Source organism: Ictidomys tridecemlineatus, chromosome X (genome assembly GCF_052094955.1).
Source record: "Ictidomys tridecemlineatus isolate mIctTri1 chromosome X, mIctTri1.hap1, whole genome shotgun sequence".
Classification (NCBI taxonomy): Eukaryota; Metazoa; Chordata; class Mammalia; order Rodentia; family Sciuridae; genus Ictidomys; species Ictidomys tridecemlineatus.
Window position 1 is genome coordinate 118,980,578 of NC_135493.1, and position 12,756 is coordinate 118,993,333.

At 36.5% G+C, this 12,756-nt stretch overlaps 1 protein-coding gene across 8 annotated transcripts in view; it reads right to left on the reverse strand.

The window, feature by feature from the left end:
- Frmpd4 (FERM and PDZ domain containing 4) overlaps window positions 1-12,756 on the reverse strand; it is a 786,938-nt gene that overhangs the window by 199,185 nt on the left and 574,997 nt on the right. The window lies entirely within an intron of this gene.

Consider the following 12,756-nt stretch of genomic DNA (forward strand, 5'->3'; position numbering starts at 1 on the left):
GAGAAAGTAGGGTTGTGACTATACAAAGTTTAGCCCTGTATTTTGCAGAGTAGGGGCTCAATAAATATTACTTGAAAACAAGGAAAAAAGCATTCTCAATGTTTCCACTTAAATCCTAATTATGGTAAGCACCATGTGTCTTTATATCAGAAAGAATGAGTTAAAATCCCAGCTCTGTCACTTAATAGCTTGGTCTTTCTGCATTTTGGTTTTATGTATAAAATGGAAATAACAATATACAGATCACAGTGATGCTATAAGACAAATGAGATATTCAAAGCCCTAAAGTACAAAGCTTGGCTTATTTATAACAGTCTCATCAAATGGTATATAAAAAGTAGTTGTAATAGTAATGAGAGTAACATTTGCATTTGACCTAACCATTTAACCAGCATTTCTACATCCACACTTTCTTTTGATACCCACAGGGCTGCTTCAGAATGCAACAGGTACCTTCTTAAGCATTATTGTTTCTGTTTTAAATATGAAGAAGCTAAGAATCGGAGAGAATATATAACTTACACAATAGGGGCAGCAATCTACTTGGAAAGGAGACTAGATCCTTTAACAGACACTGTGCTTTCCATAGATTGTATTAGACACAGAAATGTGTGGAAGAGGCAAGAGCCCTACAGCCTAGGCAAGGCTCCTGCTAGAAAAATGTCCAGACTGAACCCTGGAGCTTCCTACTCCAAACTCCATATTTCTCACACCGTGTAGCAATTAAGTATAATACCAACATACAGGCTTTCTTAGATACTTCATAATATTTTGGAACCAGTAACCAGAATCAAGTTGTATTCTTTTGAGACTCAGTGTTGGGAAGTGAATCATCATGTTCATTTCAGATATGAAAAAAACCAAAGCTACATATACTCAATTATTCATCCTTGACATTGAATGACACTATACAAATCCAACAAATTAAAACATGACCCAGAATTTGATCATTCTTATTTTGTTGGACTCAAAGAGATTATTTTCAGAATGACCCTTGATTGTATAGTGTTACAAAATGAAAATCATTTTCTCATTTATTTTGCTCTAAATGGTGGTGGGGTCACAGGCCCTGAAACCCTAAAGATACCTAAAGGTATATTCTAATAGCATTTTGCATTTGCAAACTGGTGGTGTTCTAGATATCTCCTGGGTTGACTGCAATGTGGATTAAAGTAAAGGAAGTAAAGAGGGAGTGAGGAAAATGAACCACAGTCAATGTTTCTGGGTGAATTTTAAAATTTCCAAGTTTTTCTGAAAATCATGTTCTTTTTGTGTCTAGCTTGGTATGCCCCATTGTAGTTAGAGAGGGGTCCTTGACATGATGTCCTGGGAGCCCTGTCCTATAAAGTTTCTTGTCTCTATCAATCAGTAAGGAATTGATTTACCAGATTCTAGTCAATCATGCTGACCACTCAAAAAAATGTTCTGAATTAAGTTTCATTCTCTTATATCTCAGAACATAACTTTATTCTTTAAGTTAGACTTCAACAATGGTAGTCAAAATATATTTTTCCTTAAATGAGAGGTAACAACTGTCCATACCGCCACCTTTATTAGCAGGTTTCCGTATAGGTGCATATGAAGAAAGCTATGCCAATAGGGTAAATATAACTTCAAAGCCATACAGACAGAAGAATAATCCCACCAACCATATTAAAGATTTCAGGACAGGCAAATACAGAAAAGGGAGAAGCAAACAGTTAAAAACTACTTTAAATACCAATGTCAAGCTTATTAAAGCAGACAGAAATATATTAATTACAAAATCATTTAGTCAAACAGAGATGTATTATGAGTCAAGAATTTAACTATGGTAAATGATATTTAAGTGTTTGTGTGTATGTGTGTGTGTGTGAATCTGTGTAGTAGATATACTTATCCATATATATATATATATATACACACACATACATACACACACACACACATATATATGTAAGTATGTGTGTGTATATATGTATGCATGTGTGTATATATGTATGTATGTGTATATATATATATGTATGTATATATGCACACATACTGGGGATTGGGCCCAGGGATTTGCTCATACTAAGCAAATGTGCAACCACTGAGTTACAAACTACCCCTGAATGTATATTTTAACAATCAAATTTAAACATCTTTTTGGTTTATTTTCATCTGCTTCATTATATGATTTATCAACCTACACAATAAAACTAATTTTGTGATGATACATCTGTGAGTTTCAGCACAACCCTCTCACAGCCTGTTGAATTAGTTATGTTTCCTAGTTAGGAATCAGGGAGAATTACTAGAAGTAATTCTGGGTTAACTGGTTCTCCTCCTCAAAGTTTGTACATATAAATTTAAGCCTCATTTTGTGTATGATCCTATGACAGATGACAGATGTCCTGAAGATCTGAGGTCATGTATCTAGGCTACCCAAACATCACACACAGGGGTTGCCCTTAAAGTCAGATATAGCTCTGACTTAAATTACATTTTTTTCAAAATGCATTTGTATCTTTTAGCTCATTGAATTCTTCAACTCTGTATACTTGGAAAGACAATTATAAATGGCCATGTATTGTTGAGGAGAACAAAACAGCCAGGTTTCATTGCTCAAAGAACTAAATGTGGGAACAGTTGACAGATCAGGTCTTGATCTCCATTTGCTTGACTGCTGTTGCACCTGCTCATGAGTTCATAGTTGTGCCTCCCAAATAAACAAACAATTCCAAGTGGCTAACATGAACTGGGCACACACCCTGAGGAGGCAGTGACCATGTCTTCTTCATTTTTCCATGCTATTACTCAGAGTAATGCCAGGTACATAACTGATGCTCAAATGTAAATTGAAATAATAAATGAAATCAAGGTACATGAAGGTACTGGCACAGAATATCAGGCATTAAAATTGTAGCCTTCTGCTTTCAGTTGGGTAAAAGCATGGGCATGGGGACAATGCCATTTGTTAATAACTACTGTTAGGCAGAACTATTTCAGGTATTTTCATGGGTTATTTCTTTTTATTCACAACGGCTCAGCAAGGAGGGTTGTTGACAACTCATTCAACAATAGAATACCATTTGGTCATTAAATCAAAGTTGTAGATGAAAACAGTCACAGGATGCATTGTTAAATGAACAAAGTTTTTATTAAAAGAGTGAGCACAATATGATTAACTTTGCAAACACACCAAAAACCTATACATAGACAGAGATAAATGTTCTAGGAGGATGGGTCCATAGTGGCTATCACTGGATTATAAGATTGTGGTGTTTTAAAAATTGTCTGCTTTTTCATATATTATTTCCTATAATGAGCATGCATTATTTTTATCACTATAATTTCTCTTAAACAATAGAAACTAGGAAAGGGCTATGACTCCCTGTGGATTCTTAGTGGAATCACTGGAGAAATTATAGAGAAGTAGTGGAACTTTGAAAACACACAGTTTTGGTGTGCCTGTATGGAAATGTGCATTGCCATTTATTGCATCTTGACTATCTTCTATTTAGGAGTTTGTCCTTTAACCTAGGTATTCATTAGTATAGGAGGGATTAAATAAAGTATTATAAAAGCAAACAATAGAATGCAATGCAGCTGTAAAATAAGAAAGGGATTTCTTTATGTAATGATATGGAAAGATTCTGAAGATATGCTAATTATATTTTAAAAAGGAAGATATAGGGGCTTGGGATATAGCTCAGTAGTAAGAAGACTTGGCTAGAATGTGCAAAGGCCTGGATTCAGTTCCCACTACAAGGAGAAGGAGGAGAAGGAAAAGGAGAAGGGGAAGGGGAAAGGGAAGGGGAGGGGAAAGTGGAAAGAGGAAGAGGAGGAGGAGGAAGGGGGGGAGGAGGAGGAGGAGGAGGGAGAAATAGAGAGATGCCCAGTTTTCTACTATTTATGCAAAAGCAAGGGATGAATCAGGGAGAAGAAATAAGGCCAAACCATGAAATCTTGATTCAGATAGTACTGCATTTGAACATTGGCTCTACTAATTAACATCCATATAAATTTATGTAGGTTCCCTTTTCTCATAAAAACATCAGTTTTTTTCTCTGAATATTAGGGACAATACTAACCACCTTGTTGGATTGTTGTAAGGACTCCCAAAATTGGGTAATCAAATTTGGTTGCTATTGTTATTATTTGCACACATGTAATAAACATTGTCTAGTTTGTGCCACATGCTGTTCTAGGTGCTTGACATATATCACTGAACAAAACAAAACTTAGAACACCAAAACCCCTGATGCAGAAAATAAACACAATCACCGAGACCTTCTTTTCTAGATTAGTATTGTTCTAATTTTATATAACAATATTCTGCTGCTTTAAAACAATCTCAAACAAACACACATTTTCTATGTTCCTAACTCCATACCTCAGTTCACGTTATTTCCTTTGGCTAAAACATTCTCCTCATCCACACCAATTCCCCATACTTCTCCATCACTTTAAAATTGACCCATCTTCCTACACTCTTATCAAAAACTATCACCTGCATAAAGTAGATTCCAAATACCCCACAATTAGTACCTTGCTTTCTTATAGTCATGGGCAACTATTGTATGCACCTTTCTGGAAACATCTACTTTGTATAATTTCTAATAACTGTGTGTATTCAAGTCTTTCAAGATTATAAGCTTCTGGAGATGTCATAACATTAAGAAAAACATCCCCACTTGATGCACTTAGTCAATTCTTAATAAACATTTATTTCTGAATATATTCATTGCAACTTGAACTCTTCTCATTAGCCTTACCACATTGAAGTAGCATGCTCTCTTTACTTATCTATTATATCCTCCAGCCAATTGGTATTTCATTAAGGACAAGAAGAAGTCTTATCTTTATATGCCTGGTAGATATATTGAGCTGACACATAAATTGTCCTGTTAAGTTTGGTTTAACCAAGGAACACAAAGTTGCACAGAAATTATTTTTTTGTCATTGCTTTTGGAAGGGTAACCTAAATACCTGGAATTACAACATAGCCCTAGAACATTACTTGCTGTTAACAAATGACTGGGTGGATATATGTCTCTGCATGGTGAAAATGTACAGACAGACAAGGGAACTCTCATGACTCCTAGGTTTCCAACCCTCTCCTTTGAGTTTGACAATGACCACCAAGTCTATACTTTGAAATAAGTGGATCCAAAACCACTACTACTGTTTACATCAATGTTGAGTACAGCATTTAGTACCTGCAGACTGTTTAATAACAGTACCCTTTGAATAAGTGAATGAATGAATAGCTCTCATTTGGGGGCATCCTCCAAAAGGAGTCATATGACAATAAACAGGCAGGTCCAGGTTTTCAAAGCCAGCACTGTGCTCAACAGGAACTTGCTGCATCATCATCCTAGGAGTTTTTGTTAAGATGAAATAGAAATTTGAAGGTTCCAAAACAAAATCAGTATGTAAGTCTAAACCTAAATGACGTTAGACTTTTAAGCCTTCATTAGTTTCCTTGATGTAAAGTTGCTTTCATTTCTCTACTTTAAGTAGGATGTGACTCTTCCCTGAGGATAAGCTTATTGTCCTGACCATGATTCCTTGTTTACCCTTTTTCATTTTTTTCCCCTGGAAGTACTAGGCTGGAGACTGAATCCACAGGTTCTTTAATATTAAGCTGCATCTCAGCTATTTAAAAATTATTTTTGAGATAGAGTCTCATTAAGTCACTGAGGCAGGCCTTGACCTGGTAATCCTCCTGCCTCAGCTTTCCGAGTTGCTGGGATTATAGGAGCACACTACCATACCTGGCCTGTTTATGCTTTTTATTTGGAGAAATTTTAATCATATAGAAAAGTTGAAATATGAGTCTAACAAACATCACTGTACTATTTACCCACACCAATGGTTCTCTGCAGGGGCAATTCTGCCCCCCAGTGATCTTCTGACATCTGCAGATGTTCTTGGCTGTCACTACTAGCAGGGAGGAATGGTCTGCAGTGAGTAGAGACTAGGGATGCCACTAAATATCCCACAATGCACAGACCAGCCTCAACACAAAGAATCACCCTGCCCTAAATATCAATAGTGCAAAGGATAAAAAACATTGACATCCTATACATCTCCTTGCCTAAGGGCTATAATGCAGACTCTTCCAAACACCTAGGTTTATCAATTGTTAATATGTTGTAACATTTATCTTTCTCCCTTCATTCCCTATCTCTGTTTGTGATTATAAATCTTTACTTGAAACATTTGATATTAAGTCATAGATACCATGACATGTTGCCCTCAAATTCTGCAGCATCAATCTCATAAAAAGACATTCTCCTTTAAAACCACAAAACAATATCACATTAAGTGTATTTAATGTTGATATAATAACATTATCTAATGTATAGTCCACATTCAGATCTCTCCAATTATCCTAATAGTGTCCTTTAAAAAATCTTTGTTTGATTCAGTATCCATTAGGCTTTATGTTTTGCATTTACTTGTCCTGTCTCATTATTCAACTGTGTTTTCAAGATGCAAAGCTGTCACTGAAGCCAGAATTAGACAGGAAGTCAGTATAGATAGGTAATCAAGTCAGGTCAGATAAAAAAGTCCAATGTGAGTGAGTCCAGGAAGTTGGGGACTGCCCCCTGAGGGATTAATATACCTTCTGAGCCCTTCTCCACTCTATCAAGACAACCTGCCCCTGCACCAACCTGTTGCTAAGGTAACCTCTCCAAGGAATTGTCCCTCCCTATAGGGAGTTATAAAGTTGTTAATGTGTCATGGACTGCTTCATTCTGCCTTTCCCCTGTCCATCTGCTTCTCACCTTTTGGCCATCCCACTGAGCATCTCCTAGGCCTAGTCAAGTACACAGGAAGGAGAGAGATAAGGGGAAGAGAGCAGGAGAACAAAGGAAGCCTAGGACATATAAAAAGGCAGAACACCCTCACTTCTTGGGATACCAGCTATGGCCCCCTTCTCCCTCCTGGGAGAAATCTATGTTACCCCTTTTTAAATAAATATTGCTTTATATGCTTGCCTCAGTGTGCTTCTCTAATGTTATACTTCAAAATATGAGGGAGCAGGACTCATCACCCATAACTGGTGGTATCATCATAAGCTTTAAACTTTAGAAAGATGATATAGTTCTTCCCTGCAAATCTCAGCAATAATGACCAATATTTGTAAACTATGTCATAAAGTCTATTCAAATATGACTCGTATAATTCAAGCAGTGTCTATTGATGGTAGTTGTCTAACAGCTACTGTTTGTTAACTGAGCTGACACACAAGACGTGAGAACTTTATATGCAAATATCATGGTAATTGTGGGTAGTAGGGATGTGGCAGAAAAGGTTCAAATGTTCCTGCTTGGAATGATCAGAAGGCAGAGATCAAGATGGGAATATGAGCTAATAATTATTTAACAATCAGAAAGCAGGACAAAATGTTCCTAGAATTTATGATGAGTAAATGTGTCAGTGGATAACAGAGAGGACCCCCACGTTCTGGTGGATAGAGGAAGGAAGTGGGACAGACAAGAAAGAACAGCAACAGCACAAAGCAGGCAACAGAACATGGGTTTTAACATCAAAGAACATTCTATCCTGGTTAGAAAGCTTCTCGCCAATGTTTCAATATGCCAGGAGCCCAAGGCACATCCAGAATGGGATGTTCACATTTGTTAATGAATGCCAGACACTAACCTATCCTTTTTATTCTTCTTTCTTTCAGAAAAGATCTGAGGTGGCGAATGAATCTCTCAAAATGACAGTTTGATTTTACTGATGACCAGAGAGAAGACTGACTTATTTTGATTAAGTCAAGATTCAGAGTAGAAATGTAGGCACTGTAAGGGCCAAATATTTCTCTACCTAGATAGGCCTTTCTTGTCAATCAGCAAGGATTCATTGAACAATGACCCCTGTTTTCAAGGCTCTGTGGTCAGTCCTGTATGTGATATAGCAACCCTATCTCTACATCCCCATTTTTATGGGCTATATTGCAGTCTGAGAGCTCTTTTTTCTCTCTTCCAAACACCTAGTGCCCTCATAACACTACACTCATTCATTCACTGAAAACATTTTATTGAGGACTTTTGTGCGAGTTATTGTGCAGTACTAGAGATATGCAAGGCAGACAAGTTACTTTCCTTCATGGAACTTACAACATTGTTGAGGAAGGCAGGGATCATGATTTACCCAACCTGGAACTTGTCCTGGTTCTGGGTTGTTTCCTGAACCCTGAGCTTTATTTAAACTCCTGCTCTGGGAATTTCACAGAGTAGGCATTGGGAGACAGGAAAATCTGCCTTGCATTTCTCAAATTATTCCCACACAGATCACTTCTTAACCCATACCAATCATTAAATACTCCCCCCCCTTCATTGGGGGCCTAGTCTTTTGCTTTTAGCTGTAATATGAAGCTAGAATATGCTCTCAGGATCCACCAAATACATCATGTCATAGAACTTGATAGCGATTGTAGAATTAATGAAACACAACATTGCTTGAATATGCCAAATGGCCTAATCTAATTTTCAAATGTGTTTTTAAATCACTTTTGCAACCACTCATCAATTTGAGAGATAGCATTCATCTTCACATTTCACTTCTCTATAGATGACTTATAACCTAATATTGCTACTCACCAAGCATACTCAAAACTAATTGGCTTTTCAATGAGCATGTATATAAAAAATTAAAACATTTTCCCATGTAGCTATCTATGTGAAAATTACATTTTCACTATTCTTGGGAACGTGCTCATGTTTTGATAATTTTTAATTTTTTGTAGATTACAATATAAAGTATTTGCTTATCTGGACTGTAGTTCACTCAATCTTCTTGGCCTTGCTTAATGACTTTCATAATCCTAAGTTAAAAGGGTATTTATTTAATAGTTATCTCCTATTCCATTAAGCTTTTTTTCTGAGTAAGAGAATCAAAATGTTACTTATAAATTATCTTTGATTAGGTACATACAGGAATAAAAAGGGAGGCATTATTAAAAAAGAAGGAAGTGGAGAGAGAGGGGAAGGAACTGATATAACTGTGTATATACTTTTGTGAACAAAATGGAAATAGATGAAAAAACACTGGCTTAGGAGTTAGAGGCTGAGTTCTAAGTACACCATTTATAGTGGAGTTCAGCAGACTTTTTCTGTAAAGAGCCAGAGAATAAATATTTTCAGATTTACAGGCTATAATGTCTCTGTTGCAAATACTCAAACCTACCATTGAATCAAAAGTGGCTGCAAACAACATGTAAACTAACAAACATGGTTCTTTCCAATAAAACTTTATTTAAAAAAACATCTATATTTGGCTTTCAAGCCATAGTTTTCTGAAGTCTGATTTATAGTGTCTCCTTGGGAAAGTAATTATTTTTCTGTTCCTCATTTACCTTATTCATGGAATGAAGGCATTAGACTACATGATTTTTGAAGTCCCTTCAAATTCCAAAATGCCACCTTCATTTAAACAGGTCTCTTTTTCAAAGGAAATACTCTTTAATAGGATTGGAAGAGACCCAGATACACAAATTCTGCAATACAATTTTTTCACTGAGGTAACAATTACCACTCACGGAAAATGAATAAGATTCCTATTTACCATAGCATTTGATCCAAAGATAGTACATTGTAGTTTAGCTCATCCCATACCTGAAATATTTATAGCAAGTTTTAAATCTCTGAACCATTGATCTTCTCTTACAAATAGGGCATTATTTGGATGAATGGTATCTCAAATATGGAACATACTCAGTTCCAAACCATAATGGAAAAACCCATTGTAGTGGCTGCTTTCCAAAATTCAAATCAAGAATTTTTGCAGCTAGGAGAAACAAATGGGACCAGAAACTAATACATGCTTTCAAATATCATGTTATAAAGTGGTTTTACTATCAAGAGGTATGATGCCAAATAATGTTCATCATTGTTTTAGCCTTACTTGGGTTTTATCTAATTACCAAAGACTTGATTTTCCTATCTTAAATGTGCCTACTTTTTATCCCAAACACGCCTGTGTTTAGTTTGCTATCTGTGTGTCTGCTAGAAACTCTTTTATTTTTACTGCTGAATTATAATCCCTTAAGCACAGGTGTTTATAGTAAACCTGCTGATATTCTTAACAAAGTGTGGTAGAGAGTTACAGCATACTTAGTTATGCCTGTATGAACTGGTGTTAAATGTGTCATCTGTTTCACTTCCCTAGAGTTAGAGTATCTATGTGATATTGTAACAGGTTATATATAATGTAAACAAAACATATAAACCTAGTGTGCTTTATTTTTATCTAATTCTAGGAAGATTTCTAGTGGCTTTTCATTTAGAATTGCTTAATACAGAGATTCACACCTTCATTTCCACATTTACATGACTGTTGCCTCTTCTTATTACAACCCTGAATTCATCATGCAGTTCCATGGCATCTCATAATTTTCCAGAACTATTACTATAAAGGAACAAATGTATACTTGATACTAAGTGCAGAAATTAAAATGATTTTTAATACTCCCAGTCTAGATATCAAAGGAAATGCATTATTTCACTAGATTTCTCAATATATGCACATTTCCAAGATCATAAAAAATGTATAAGAATAGAGTACAAAAAGCCTCATAAGGGATACAAATATATACACTGGAAAATAGATATCTATCATTCAGAGCTTCCTCCTCCTCCTCTTCTTCTTTCCTCTCCCTCCTCCCCCAGCATTCCCCCTGTCATCTTTAAACAACTGTGAAGATCATAGTGAGAAAATATATTCTAAGGATTATATAGGAATTTTCCTATCATGATTGAAGCCTATTTGCAGATGCTTCCCATCCAATATCACCTTCCTTTTATTTATGTTTATTTTGTTCATTTGAAAATCCTTATGTTAAGCAACATTTTTTATATACCACGGATGGAACCCAGGAGTGCTTAACCATTGAGCCACATCCCCAACTCTTTTTATAGTTTATTTTGAGACAGGGTTTCGCTGAGCTGCTTAGGGCCTTGCTAAGTTGTTGAGGCTGGTTTCAAACCCATGATTGTCCTGCTTCAGTCTACAGAGCCACTGGGACTATAGGTGTGTGCCACACACCCAGTCATCCTTGAGTAACATTTAATGGGTAGAACTATGACAGATAAACAGAGATGACAAACTTTTGTCCTCAAAGAACGATCAGTCTGAATAAAAATTGAGGAAACAAGTGATGCTGAGAATGCACTAAAAATGTAAGCATTATGTCTCCTTGCTCCATATAAGGAAGACTGAATTATGGCCTGTGTCTTTAGAAAAATCTGGAAGAGCTGGCCTCCATCTCAGACTCTGGAGGTGAAAGAGAAGGCCCACATTAAAAATATAATTTTCACAATTTCCCATTGTGGCCTGACATTTCCATAACAAGTTTGATAACAATTGTACGTATATGGCAATCATAATAAAAACTAAAAGAAGATAAATGGTGCCGTTAGTAATAATATTAGGTTTTCATCCATCTTCCCCAGCTTCCATTTGGAGTTTATTCATATTTTGCATTCCATCTGCTCCAAATATGGGCATATTATCGCTGAACAAATAAAAATTCAGAATTCCCTTGCCTTAGCTCAAGTAAGAGCCACAAGTAAGCTGTGTTACCTTTTATGTCCAAACATAATCCTTTTGTAAATCAGGACAAAACACTATGATGTATTTTTCTAAGATCTGTCATAGAGACAAAATGAGCTGAAAACACTAGGAAGGCAATAAGCTCTCAATATTTCTACATCATGGAGTAATTATTTCCACAGCAAGGAACACATTTATTTACAAAGTGTACAGACTTACTTGGTAAAGGGAATGAGCTACATTGTAACCATGTGTGACATGCTAAGTTTTTATTAGACAAGTTCTAAAAGTCTCCTCCTCCAACTGACAATAATAATATATCTGCAGCTGTGAATGTTTCCAGGAAAGAGATTTTAGCAACTAGCTGATACATTTATTAGAAAAGTGCTGAAAAGCCTTTTATAATGAAAAGTGCCCCTTACAGCAGGGCTTCTCCATTTAGTCTGCACAGGAATCATCTAAGCATTATTAAAAATGTAGGTTCTAGCTGCGTGCAGTGGTGTACACCTGTAATCCTAGCTACTCCATATGCTGAGGCAGGAGGATAGCAAGTTCAAGGCCAAGCTGGGCGATTTACCAAGGCCCTGTCTCAAAACTTAAAACAAACAAACAAATAAATGGACTAGGGATGTAGCTCAGGTAGAACATTTGCCTAGTATGTACAAGGACCTGGGTTTAATCCCCAGTACTACAAAAAAAAAATGCAGGTTCTGATTAAACAGGCCTGGATCAAGATACTGGGGTTACTAATGAATTCCCAGGGAATGTTGATGCTGCTGGCCCAAGGACCACACCCTGAGTAACAGGCCTTCACATGTTCTTTTTCTTCTCCCCATTAACAAGCCTTTTTATTGTTGTCTTTTTTGTTGTTGTTGTTTTTTAGTTGAATGTCCAAATGGTCCTGCTTACTGGTCCTGCTTCCATGAATGGTCAAGACCAAGAGAAAAGGAAGGGGAACCAGCTAGCACAGGGAGGGATCATCTCCATAATATTCCATTTATACAGAGAACTAAACAGATCAGCAAAGAGTCAGTATTGTGGATAAAAGTTGGCAGGATGGGACAAGGAGTAGGGATGTGGGGAGTAGGAGTATCCTTTAAAAAAAGATAGCTTCCACCCCAAACCTGGTGCCTAGGGAGGGCTTGGTCTGCTTCAACCCAAGAGGAATCAGAAGATCAAAAGCAGTTTGGGAAGGCCAGGGAAGTCAGGGATGGAGGGAGAGGA